At 46.2% G+C, this 13133-nt stretch overlaps 1 protein-coding gene across 3 annotated transcripts in view; it reads left to right on the forward strand.

Moving 5' to 3' along the window:
• Positions 1–13133, forward strand: part of dym (dymeclin) — a 327900-nt gene that overhangs the window by 45416 nt on the left and 269351 nt on the right. The gene's annotated exons all lie outside the window — the stretch shown is intronic.

Below are 13133 nucleotides of genomic sequence, written 5' to 3' on the forward strand. Positions count from 1 at the left end.
AATTTCTTATCCCCACAGCATGATGCTGCCATCACCATGTTTCACCGTAGGTATGGTATTGGCCAGGTAATGCACAGTACCTGGTTTCCTCCGAACGTGACACTTGGCATCCTGGCCAAAGAGTTCAATCTTGGTTTCATCAGACCAGAGATTCTTGTTTAGGTGCCTTTTGGCAAACTCCAAGCGGGCTGTCATGTGCCTTTTACTGAGGAGTGGCTTCTGTCTGGCCACTCTACCATAAAGGCCTGATTGGTGGAGTACTGTAGATATAGTTGTCCTTCTGGAAGTTTCTCCCATCTCCATGGAGGAATTCTGGAGCTCTGTCAGAGTGACCATCGGGTTCTTGGTCACCTCCCTGACCAAGGCCCTTTTCCGCCGGTTGCTCAGTTTGGCCGGGGGTGCCAGCTCTATGAAGAGTCCTGGTGGTTTCAAAGTTCTTCCATTTAAGAATGATGGAAGCCACTGTGCTCTTCGGGACCTGCAATGCTGCAGAAATTGTTTTATACCCTTCCCCAGATCTGTGTCTCGACACAAACCTGTCTCGGAGGTCTATGGACAATTCCTTTGTCATCATGGCTTGGTTTTTGCTCTGACATGAGCAATCAATTTAATTTACCATGGTGGACTCCAATCAAGTTATCGAAACATCACAAGGATAATCAATGGAAACAGGATGCACCGAAGCACAATTTTGAGTGTCATATCAAAGGGTCCGAATGCTTATGTAAATGTGATATTTCAGTTATTTCTTTTTAATTACTTTGCAAGAATTTCTAAACACCTGTTTTCGCTTTTTTATTATGGGGTATTGTGTGTAGATTGATGATTAAAAAAAAAGAATTTAATCCATTTTAGAATAAGGCTGTAACGTTACAAAATGTGGAAAGAGTGAAGGGGTCTGAATACTTTCTGAATGCATTATATATTCTATTTTACTTCTCATCCATATAAATACTATCAATCATTTTTTATGTTAATGATGCAATGTTTGCTCATTTGGTAACATTATTTTTTTGGAGAAATTGCTGAACTTCTCATTGTCCTGTTAGATTCGTGGAACGTGGGCTCAACAAAGTACAGAATTTTATGAAACAAAGAGTTTTATACCATTCTTTTGAACTATTTCTATAGCCATAACTAACAGTGTTTACATGGACATGAATTGCAAGAGCTTTAGGGCATCGTTAAGTGCTAGAAATAGAGTTAGCACTATATATGTCATAGATTATATACATTTAATGGCAAGAGGTGGACAGAGGGATTTTGGGATGCAAGCATAGCTCCCTGAAAATGGCAATATAAGTAGTTAAGATCGTATGTTTAACTTCATTGGTCTGAGCATTGAGTATATGAGCAGGAAGTCATGATGCAGCTTTATTAGATTTTGGTTAGGCCAGATGTGTGCATTACTGGTTGCCCCAATACAGGAAAGATGTGGAGGCTTGTAGTCATACAGGTTTGTAGGCTAATTGGCTTGGTTTAAATGTAAATTGTCCCTAGATGGTGTAGGGTAGTGTTAAGGGCCTGTCCCACATAGGCACAATTTTAGGTGACTGCCGGCGACTGTCATAGTTGTAGCAGGTCACCAAAAAACTGGCGATTGGACCCCCCTGCGACAATGTCTACGACAAGCTACAGCAACCTACCACCTAGTCAGCGGCAAGCTACGGCAAGCTACCGACAATTGGCGACCCATTAGGATGTTCACCTACGACAACCTACGACCACACAGGCGACAACCGAAGTCAACCTACGTCCACCCGCGACAAGCTACGACCCAGTCGGCGATAACTGAAGACAATTCAGTCGCCGTTACCTGTCGCCGGTTGACGTACGTTGACGTAGGTGGTCGCCAATGGAATGCACTTGTCAGCACCGGTGACAATCTACGTCACCTGGCGACAACCTACGTCACCTGGCGACAACCTACGACAGCACCTACGTCAGGAGAAGTCAAGCTACGCTCATTGGCGTCAATCCACTTTCGCCGACTGTCGCCTATAATTTTTCAACATGTTGAAAATCCAGCGGCAACCAGAAAGACGCTACCATTCTTTAGACGAGTGAGGAGACTACTCATGACCATACAGGCGACACCCCAGAGACCATGTGGCGACAGCCTAGTCGCCTGTAGTCGCCTAAATAATAGCCTAAGTGGGACAGGCCCTTTAGTGTGCTGGGATCGCTGGTCAGTGTGGAGTCGGTGTGCCAAAAGGCCTGTTTCCACGTTGTATCTCTAAACTAAACTAAACTAAATACAATGGTGGAAGATGGAGTCATGCCAGGAGAGGGGAAGGTGAAGGTGGAAGCAGCTGCTGGAAGGTGATAAGTGGGAACAAAAAAGACCAACAGTGCTGGAATCTGACATCTTGTGTTCCCATTATTACTTTCCACCATCCGTCTCCACCTTCTCTGCGCCTCCTCTTGCATGTCTCTCTCTGTTTACATTATTTTTTCTTTCTGCCTCCATCCATTTGCCAGGTGCCTCTTTCTTCCAACTCCACCTCTCTCCTCGCCTACCTAGTACCCTTCCTTTTCATCTGTGCTTGAATTGCCTCATATTGTGTTTTGAATTGAATTCTGTCTTTAATTTGTGTACTAGTCATGTCTACTATTTATTTCATTCCGCTTACATGTTTTTCCTCTACTTGCTAAATTTTTGTAAGGTGTCCTTGAGACTCTTGAAAGGCACCCATAAATAAAATGTATTATTATTATTATTACCATATGTCCATCATCCTTTACCCCTCCTTAGTCCACCAATCACTTATGTCTCGGTTCCTCCAGCACATTGTGCGTTGCTTCATATTCCAGCAAGGTCTTGTGTCTCCAATTATCAAAGCACTTTTGTTGGAGGAGCAGTTTCTATAAATTTTAATGAACTTATGGAACTTTCCTTAAAAACTTGTTTTATTTCAAAATGCTTATTGGAATAATTATTTTTTGAATTTTAGCACAAGCTGATCATTGTAGTCTTCTCTAATCTTCTTCTTTATGAAATGTTAACCAAACAATGTATTGAGTTTCTATTAATAATTCTAGTTAATCAAACATTAATGATTTTATCTGAGGCGATATGCTGCATTTTGAGATTGGGTACCATTTGAAAACTTGGTACACTTGTGAACCATGAATAGCAAAAAATTGGTGGTTAAGTAAACTGCAAATAAATATTAGATGGTTGTCAGGGAGGGGATTAAAAGACTGTAATCTAATCAAGGAATAGAGATAACATTACAAACTGCGAGACTAGAACTCAAGCAGTTTGCCAGCTGAACTGCAAGATTAGGTTACTCCTTAATGCTCTGACAACTTATAATTATATTATATACTAGACCAAGTGCAGACCCGTTGGGTCTGTTCCCCCAACGTGCGGTTGTGGGGGGGAGGTGGCATGCAGCGTCACACACAGTAACTATCCCCCCCCCCCCCCCCGCACTCACACTAATTACCCCCCTTGATATTATATTAATATTATTAATTTGCTCCTTTTACCCCATAATAATGAGGGGGGGAGGAGAAGGGGGGTGGGAGAGGAGAGGGGGGGTGGGAGAGGAGAGGGGAGAGGGGGATGAGAGTGGGGGAGAGGAGAGGGGGGGGGAGAGAGGGGGGAGAGAGGAGAGGGGGTGGGAGAGGAGAGGGGGGGGTGGGAGAGGAGAGGGGAGAGAGGGGAAAGAGGGGGAGAGAGGGTGTGCTGAGAGGGGAGGGGAGAGGTGGGGAGCAGGGAGGGGGCGGGAGGGTGGAGGGAAGGGGGTAGGGGTGTGTGGAGGGGATGGGGGTTTGGGAGAGGAATGGTGGATAGGGGATGGAGGGGAGGGGGGGAGAAAAAGAGGGGAGAGAGAGGGGGAGGGGGGAGGGGGGGGAGGAGAGGAGGGGTGAGGTGGGGAGAGGAGAGGGGGGAGAGGAGAGGGGGGAGAGGAGAGGAGAGGGGGAGAGGAGAGGGGGCAGAGGAGAGGGGGCAGAGGAGAGGGGGGGAGAGGAAAGGGGGGGGAGGGGGGGAGAGGAGAGGGGGGGAGAGGAGAGGGGGGGAGAGGAGAGGGGGGGAGAGGAGAGGGGGGGGAGGAGAGGAGGGGTGAGGTGGGGAGAGGAGAGGAGAGGGGGGGGGAGAGGAGAGGGGGGGGGAGAGGAGAGGAGAGGGGGCAGAGGAAAGGGGGGGGAGAACCTAAAAAAACATTTTAGAACCAAAAAAGACACATTCTGCAAGCATTGTAGAACCAAAAGAGACACTTTTTGCAAACATTTTTGAACCAATATACACTTTTTGCAAACATTTTAGAACCAATAGACACATTCTGCAAGCGTTTTAGAACCACCAAGGACACTTAAATTCGAGTAGACATGTGTTCAGTGTTATTCACAGCTCAGAGAAACGTGACCCTCTGCCTTCCTCCATCTTGAAGAGAGTGTGAGGCACACCACTTCCTGGTTTTATAGTCCCTCCCCCCTGCCGCCAGCAGGGGCAGTAAAGAGAATGGGGAATTTTGTAAAAACATTAATATCTCTGTCATTTTTCATCGACGGGAAAAATCCTCGGCACACATACGGCGGAGGGGGGCTCTGAGCATGGTGGCCAAAAATGACGGCCATATGTGGCGGCGTTCTCTCGGAAATCGCAGCACATATGGCCAAAACCGGTCAAGAACAGACTTTTAGTAATATAGATAGAGCTACTTTTGAAACATTGGACAGCAGCCGTCTTTGATATTTTGTTTAGGCATAGGTGATTTAGTCCAACACAGGATATGTGGTTATTTCAGTATATATAATATTCACTCTCCATGGTATATTAATCAATGGCATAACTGAATTTATCCTTGTGAATTAATTGATTATGTTATACAGTTTTCACACTATAATTTAACTTGGGGAATTAAATAACTATTTAACATGCTCACAAGTTTTCTGCCTCGTGTGCAGTTGAACCACTTAGATCAGGATGTTTAGTTATAGTACCAAGTCTGTGCTGACATAGCTGATGTTGGTTGCTAAAGAGTTGCACTCGGCTTCCGGGTGAGAGTTTGAGAATGAAAAATTAATCGGGATATTAATTTGTTGACTTTTCCTAGCGTATATAAATAAGTGCATTTTTGATTCATTCAGTAAGGACAGGATCAGGCTTGGTGGCTATGCCTCCATGGTTAAATAATGTTTATTGCTTGTAAGCTGTCAACAGGTTGGGCTGGAACTATGGAAAGAAAGCATAGTAAAGATTCTGATTGCGAGAAAACTGTTAAAGAACTGGAAATTATACAAAACTGTTAAATCATGAGGCGCTGAGCTAGGAAAAATTAAAGAAAGATGAGTGGAAGGCACATATGACTAAATGAAGAATTATGGGGGAGAACAAAACAGTTGCAATGGGACCAGAAACTAAAGATGCAGTAGACGATAATATATCTATTCTGGGTCCAGCTTGCAAAGAATAGCTGTGCTCCAGCGCCATCTTGAATAGTGTCTCCAGGAGATTTTGATCGTTTCGGCAGAGCCATTGGTAGCATCTGTTGATTAGGGAAATACAGACCGTGGTTCTGACCAAAAGTTGTTGATCTCATGTTTAGACCAACATTCTGTTTCTTTAATTAAAAAGTAAGTTGCTGATCATTGAGGCAAGATCTTGGAGGTCCGGGGAGTGGCCAATGTTGTTCTTTTGTTTAAAATAGGAAGTAGAAACATAGAAAATAGGTGCAGTAGTAGGCCAGTCGGCCATTTGAGCCAGCACCGCCATTCAACATGATCATGGCTGATCATCCTAAATCAGTACCCCATTCCTGCTTTCTTCCCATATCCCTTGATTCCGTTAGCACTGAGAGCTATATCCAACTCTCTCTTGAATACATCCAGTGAATTGGCCTCCACTGCTGTCTGTGGCAGAGAAATCCACAGATTCACAACTCTCTGGGTGAAAACTTTTTCCTTATTGATTGATTGATTGATTATTCCTTTAATAATCCTTTTCAGGAAATTACAGTGCCACGACAGCTTCAAGACAAACACAACACCACGCTTTCATACATAACAAGTTAAAATACGTTAAAATACAAGTTAAAATACAATTAATTTAAAAAAAGTGCAGTTATTTATGCTCATTATAAAGTCTTATAGCAGCTGGTAAACAGGACTTCCTGTATCTCTCCGTTTTGCACATTGGTGCAATCAGCCTCTGGCTGAAGATGCTGCTCTTGATCACCTTCAGGGCATGGAGTGGGTGAGTGGGGTTTGTCATTATGGAACCTAGTTTCTTTAGAGTTCTGGCCTCTGCCACCTGCTGGACCGTTCGTTGCTCAGCCCCGACCACTGAGCCGGCCTTCCTGATTAGTTTGTCCAATCTGTTTTTATCCGCTATACGGGCGCCATCTCCCCAACAGGCCACAGCAAAGAACAGAGCACTGGCCACCACTGAATGGTAGACACTGCACAGTAGGGGTTGGCAGATATTAAAAGACCTCAGCCTCCTTAAAAAATACAGTCGGCTTTGTCCCCTCCTGTACACCGCCTCCATATGACACTTCCAGTTCAGCTCACTGTCAAGCTGCACCCCAAGGTACCTGTGATTAGCAACCACCTCCACCTCAGTGCCCTTAATGGTGATCGGCGTTGCTTGAGTCCTCCTCCTCCCCCTCCTAAAGTCCACCACTATCTCCTTTGTTTTTTTGGTGTTGAGATGGAGATTATTGTGTGCGCTCCACTCCACAAAGTTACTTATAATGTCTCTGTATTCCTCCTCATTGCCCCCTTTAATGAGGCCGACAACAGCTGTATCATCCGAAAACTTCTGCAAAAAGCAGCTGTTGGTGTTCCATTGGAGATCCGCTGTGTAGATGGTAAACAGGAACGGAGCCAGCACAGTTCCTTGTGGAGCCCCTGTGCTGCTCAAGATGGTGCCCGAGACACTGTTCTGTAGGCGCACGTACTGTGGTCTGAGGGAAAGGTAATCCAAACACCACAGTACCAGTGATGGATCCACTTTCATCTTCTCCATCTTCTCCCCTAGCAGTCGGGGCTGAATAGTGTTGAAGGCGCTTGAAAAGTCAAAAAAAGTAATCCTTACAGATGCATCAGTAGTGTCCAAATGTGTGTACACCCTCTGCAGCATGTAAATGAGGGCATCATCGACACTGATGTTAGGCTGATATGCAAACTGTAAAGGATCCATGTGATTTGACACACTAGTCCTGATGTAGGAAAGGACAAGTCTCTCAAATGTCTTCATTATGTGAGAAGTGAGCGCTACTGGTCTGTAGTCATTGTAGAGAGTGGGATGGGTCTTCTTTGGAACAGGTACCAGGCAAGATGTTTTCCACAGCCTTGGAACCCTCTGTAGACGTAAGCTCAGGTTGAACAGGTGTGTTAGAATACCACACAGCTCTGAAGAGCAAGTCTTCAGTAGCCTTGGGCTGGTGTCATCAGGCCCCACTGCCTTCCCTGGCTTCAGTCTGTCCAGCATCACCTTGACCTGAGCAGTATAAAGAGTCATGGGTGGGGCTGCCGGTGGAGTGGGAGGTGGAAAGAGGGGACTCCGTACAGGTGACATCTCAGGAGTGATGGAGAGGGATGGGAGGTGGAGAGGAAGCAGCAATGGTCAGCAGACCAGGTGGGGGAGGCTGGGGTGGTGTGGATCCGTCGAATCTGTTGAAGAATCTATTCAGATCATCAGCCAGACCCTGTTCACCATCAGGCAGTGTACCACCGTTCTGTTTCATGCCCGTGATCTTTCGCATTCCAGCCCATACCTGCTTCACACCATCTTGCTGCAGCTGTCGTTCCAATTTGAACCTATAGGCTTCTTTCCCCTCCTTAATCCTCACCTTCAGTTCCTTTTGAAGTTCTTTGATTTTATTCCTGTCGCCCTCCCTGAAAGCCTTTTTCTTCTCATTTAGTAAGGCCTTCAGGCTGCTGGTAATCCAGGGTTTGTTATTAGGGTAGCAACGAATTACCCTGGATGGCATGATGTCATCATAACAGAAATTGATGTAATGGGTAATGCATTCTGTTAGGCCGTCAATGTCTTCCCCATACTCCTCACAGAACGCATCCCAATCTGTTGTCTCGAAACAATACCTCAGGGCTTCATCTGCCTCAGGATACCAGTCTCTTGATGTTCTGATGGTGACAGGCAACCTCTTGGCAGCTGGTGTGTAGGAGGGAGAGAGATGTAGCATGTCGTGGTCTGATCGACCAAGAGGGGGCAGTGCAGTACATTTGTATGCATTTTTGACATTTGCATACAGGAGATCCAGCGTTTTATCACCTCTGGTTGTACAGTCAATATACTGTTTAAAGGTGGGCAAAGTCTTAGAGAGACAGACATGGTTATAATCTCCCGATACAACAATGAACGCCTCTGGGTACTGGGACTGGAGTCTCGCTATAGTGGTGTGCAGCACGTCACACGCGACTTCCGCCTTGGCAGATGGAGGAATATAAACAACAATGGCTACCACCACAGTGAACTCCCTGGGTAGGTAATAAGGTCTTAAACTAACCGCTAAGAGTTCAATGTCCTTGTTGCATATCCGTTCTTTGATAGTAGCGTGATTAGGGTTACACCACTTGTTATTGACGAGCAGTAAAAGCCCCCCACCTTTCTGCTTACCGCTCACTCCGGTGTCCCTGTCCGCACGTATCGACCTGAATATGGTCTACCCCTTATTCTTAAACTGTGACCTCTGTGTTCTGGACTCCCCCAACATGGGGAACATTTTTCCTGCATCTAGCCTGTCCAATCCATTAATAATTTTATATATGTTTCTGCAAGATCCCCTCTAATCCGTCTAAATTCCAGTGGATATAAGCCCAGTCGATCCATTCTTTCATCATATGTCAGTCCCGCTATCCCGGGAATTAACCTGAACCTACGCTGCACTCCCTCAACAGCAAGAATAGCAATAGCAAGTAAGGGTAATCTAGGAAATTATAGGTCCGTGAGCCTCACATCAGCAGCTGGGAAGGAGAGGATTCTTAGGGATAAGAATTACTCGTATTTTTGGAAAAGAATGTACAAAATCATGAGAGGAATAGATTAGATAGATGCACAGAGTCTTGCTCAGAGTAGGGGAATTGAGGATCAGTGGACATAAGTTTAAGGTAACGGGGGAAAGATTTAATACGGTGGTGGCTGTATGGAATGAACTGCTGGAAGAGGTAGTTCAGGCAGGTACTATAAGCGAGTTTGGTATTCCGAAAAACGCAAGGAATCATGGGATTTGTCAAAGGTCATTCACCATAAAGAAAGAGCGAATGAAGCACTGGCTGAAGAAACTGTGTATAAATTCTTATCTCTATTCATAATTTATGTGTAAAAATATATTTAATCTGAGGAACAGGGGTGCCTTGTGGTCACATAAAAGGAAAATTAATGTATTCTATACTGGAACACAACGATGATAGTTTCTGAGTCGAATTTCACTATTCTGCTAATTTCAAGGCAATGGAATTCTTCAGCCAACCCCTGCCGGGCCAGCCGACAGACCCGGACCGACAACACCAGTGGACCCAGCCCACAGCCTGAGCGAAGAGGAAGCTCAACTCCCGCCGGGCCAATTGACAGCCCCGGACCAATGACACCAATGGCCACAAGCCCACAGCCACCTCGGAGAAGAAGTGCCAACTCCAGCCCAACCCCGCTCGCCAACGGACCGGGGACCGCCACCCAACCCCCCCGGCGCCGGCGAAAACCGAGCACCACCCATGCACACAAAGCGCTGCAGCAACTCAGCCTCCCCACGCCGGTTGCAAGCCCGGCCCGACACCTCCGGCTGCCCCCGGACAGGGACAGGACACCCGGGAGGGGACGGGGACGGCCCAGCAGCAACTCAACAGCGCTCGCAGACCCAGATCTCGCTCACTCAGCAAAGCATAAAGCAATAAAAACGATGAAATAATCTTAGCTTTTAACAAAGGAACAATAAATACAACTATTTTATGGTTTGAAAGCAGTGTTTTCCACCTAGAAGAATCAAAGCTGGAAAAAATGGAAGGAATGAAGGTGTATGTACACAGCTCCACTGCTTTCCAGCAATTTATATGCATAGTGACCTTTGACCTGGGCATGCGCAGTCGGAACACCGAATTCGCTTATTGCAACGTTTAAGAAACATTTAGACAGGTACATTGTACATTTAGAAAGGTTTAGAGGGATATGGGCCAAACGCAGGCAGGTGGGACTATTGTAGACGGGACATGTTGGTCGGTGTGGGCAAGTTGGGCCGAAGGGCCTATTTCCGCGCAGTATGACTATGAGAATGGGCTAATCAGGGACAGTTCAGCATAACTTTTTTTGGGGCAATTCATGGAATCCACAGTTATTTAGTAGTTTGTATTCGGAACTGGGTTAAGCGTTGAAGACAGAGGGGAAGGGTGGAATGATGTTATCTTGCCTGGAGATCGATGACTTGTGGTGTTCCACAGGGATCAGTGCTGAGACCACTTGCTTGTGATGTACAGAAATGACCATGATGAAAATGGGTTGGTTAGTAAGTTTGCAGATACCAAAATTAACTACCCAAGGAGAATATGAGGTGCTATCTGTGTGGTCTTACGCTGCAATGAATGCCCAGCACTGGAATGTCAGTATGTGAATGGGAGGAGGAGTTCAAATGTTTAGCAGCCAGGAGACCACCTGTTCCTATGCATCCTGCCTCATATCCATCCATTTTTGAAGCAGATTATCTAGTGGTATAACATTGCTGTTAATGGGAACTTGCCAAAAGTTAAATAGATGCTGCATGTCGTAAATTATACCAGTCGGCATAAATACTTCATTGACCAACCAGTATTTTCGGGTATTTTAAGAGGTGTATGAAAGGCACTATATAAATGCAAGTCATTTTTTGATTGTAGGATGGATCTTGGTATCCTGGGATAACTGGAGATAGAGAGAGAGAAGGCTGTGTGCAATGCAGGGAAAGATTCTGAGGGTGCCAGTTGGTAAGGTTCGATAGATAATGAAGTGAGGTGGAGAAGACTTTAGAGGGATATGGATTTGCTGGCATTATTGGTGGCTTGAGAATTCAGTTGTATGTACATTGTATGCCATTCTTCCCATTCCAAGAATTTTCCAAGCTGCTATTGATTTTTTAACTGCTCTTGGGCTCCCATTATATCTTTCCTAAAATCAAAATTTCTTGCCTGTTTTCCCGCTATCCAGCATTTATGGCTAAATTCCATGTTCCTGCCACCCTAGCACATGCCAAAGTATGCACTGGGAAATCAAGTATCGGAAGCATAGAGTTACTAAATGGGTTGCATAGTTTTACTTGATTGTATTTCCTGCTATTTGCCAGAAATGGAAAATAGCTCACCTATTCGTGCACTGCAGTTTCAGGAATGTCTAGAATCTTTAGAGTTTTAAAATGAATTAAAAATTTTAAAAAGTAGAAATTAAATGTTTAATAGGAAGCAAAAGAGATTCAACGAAGGATTTAATGGACATCGTTGATGTAAACTGCAAATAATTATTTTAAAATATTTCAAAGTTGATTTTAAAATATACTAGACCAAGTGGGACCGGGGGGTGGGGTGGCGGCATCACAGGGGAGGGCTGGTCCCTGAATGCAATATTCCACCACTCACCCCTAGGTCCCAATACTCACCACTCCTTAGAGAGGGAGGGGGGGTAGAATGGGAGGAGTGGCAAAGGGGGAGGGGCGGCAGAGAGGGTGGGGGTAGAGAGGTAGGGGGAGGGGGGTAGAGAGGGAGGGCAAGGGGGTAGAGAGGGAGGGCAAGGGGGTAGAGAGAGGGGGAGGAGGTAAAGAGGGAGAGAGCCTGAGAGGGAGGGGGTTAGAGACCCTACCCCATCTCCCTCCTCTTCATTTCCCCCATCCTCCTCTCACTCCCATTCCCTGGCCCAGTCTCCCTGTCGGTCTGCTCCTGGGTCTCCCTGTCGGTCTGCTCCTGGGTCTCCCTGTTGGTCTGCACCTGGGCCTGGCCAAGATGGCCATTCGCGGATCCAGGCAGCGGGCAGTCGACGGCCGCACAGCAGTCAGATGCCTGCCCCTTTTCCAGGGTTACTTCCGTGCCCGCGTGTCCCTGGAGAGGGAACATGCGGGGAACACGCGGTGTCCACGGGGTCTCTGGAGGTCTTCCGTGAACGCTGGTCACTGCAGGAGGTCGAATGTATTGTTGATAAAAATGTTAATATTTTAATTTGATAGCTTTGTTTGTAAAATGCCAATATAGGCATTCGTTGATTGTGTTACTACTTTGTATTTTTGTTTGTTTTGATTAAAAGCATTTTGTATGAGAAAAAAAGAAGAAGAAAAAATTCCCTGCCCCAGGACCTACTCAGGTCGTAGAGCAGCACCAGGGTCTGGAAACCCTGCCTGGTTCTCGTACTTGACCCGGCCCTGGCTGTAGACCCAGGCTCGTTCTTGGTTCCAGCGGCAGCTCCAACCGTCAGTTCGGCCGCCGCCTGGGCTGCAGTGCAGGTTCTGACTTCAACGTACCTGGACCCAGGCTCGTCCTTGGTTTCACCGGTGGCTTCTTTCATGACCCCGGTCACGGCCCCATCTCAAGCCCCGGGCTCGGTCCTCACTCCAGCTCCAGGCTCGGCCCCAGCCCAGGCCCAGTCACCAGGCTCGGGCCGCGGCAGCAGCCTCCTCACCAGGCACCGGGTGGCCCGCAGCCTTTGCCTCTCCTCGTTCACCGCGAGCGCTGGAGTGCCCCTTCCTCCCGTCCTGCCTTGTGAGTGCATTGTGACGTCAGTCGGATTTTTTTTTCTCAAAATGGGTGAGTTTGGGCTGTTTTTAAAATTTGAAGGATCAAAAAGTTCAGAAATATAGGTGGAAATGCGACAGGAAGATGTTTATCGCCTTCAGGGGAGAATGGGAAGGTTGTGGCCTAGCGTTTGGAAGAAAATAGGAATTAACCAGATTGTGCCCAGATGACACATACATACACACAAACAAGAGAAGAGTTTTAGTAATATAGATAATCTCCATTTAAAGGTGCTAGATCACCGGCATTGTCTAATTGTACGCTAATCATAACAGAAATACACACTTTTGAAATATTTAACCTAGTAAAAATACTCAGGTCATTTGATATTTTATGTTATAAGGTGGCAGTGGAATTCAGGGACCAGAAGCTTTCTTGAGCTCATCCATCACATCATTACAGGGAAATGTTTATAAACA

This window comes from Amblyraja radiata, chromosome 1 (genome assembly GCF_010909765.2).
Source record: "Amblyraja radiata isolate CabotCenter1 chromosome 1, sAmbRad1.1.pri, whole genome shotgun sequence".
Taxonomy (NCBI): Eukaryota; Metazoa; Chordata; class Chondrichthyes; order Rajiformes; family Rajidae; genus Amblyraja; species Amblyraja radiata.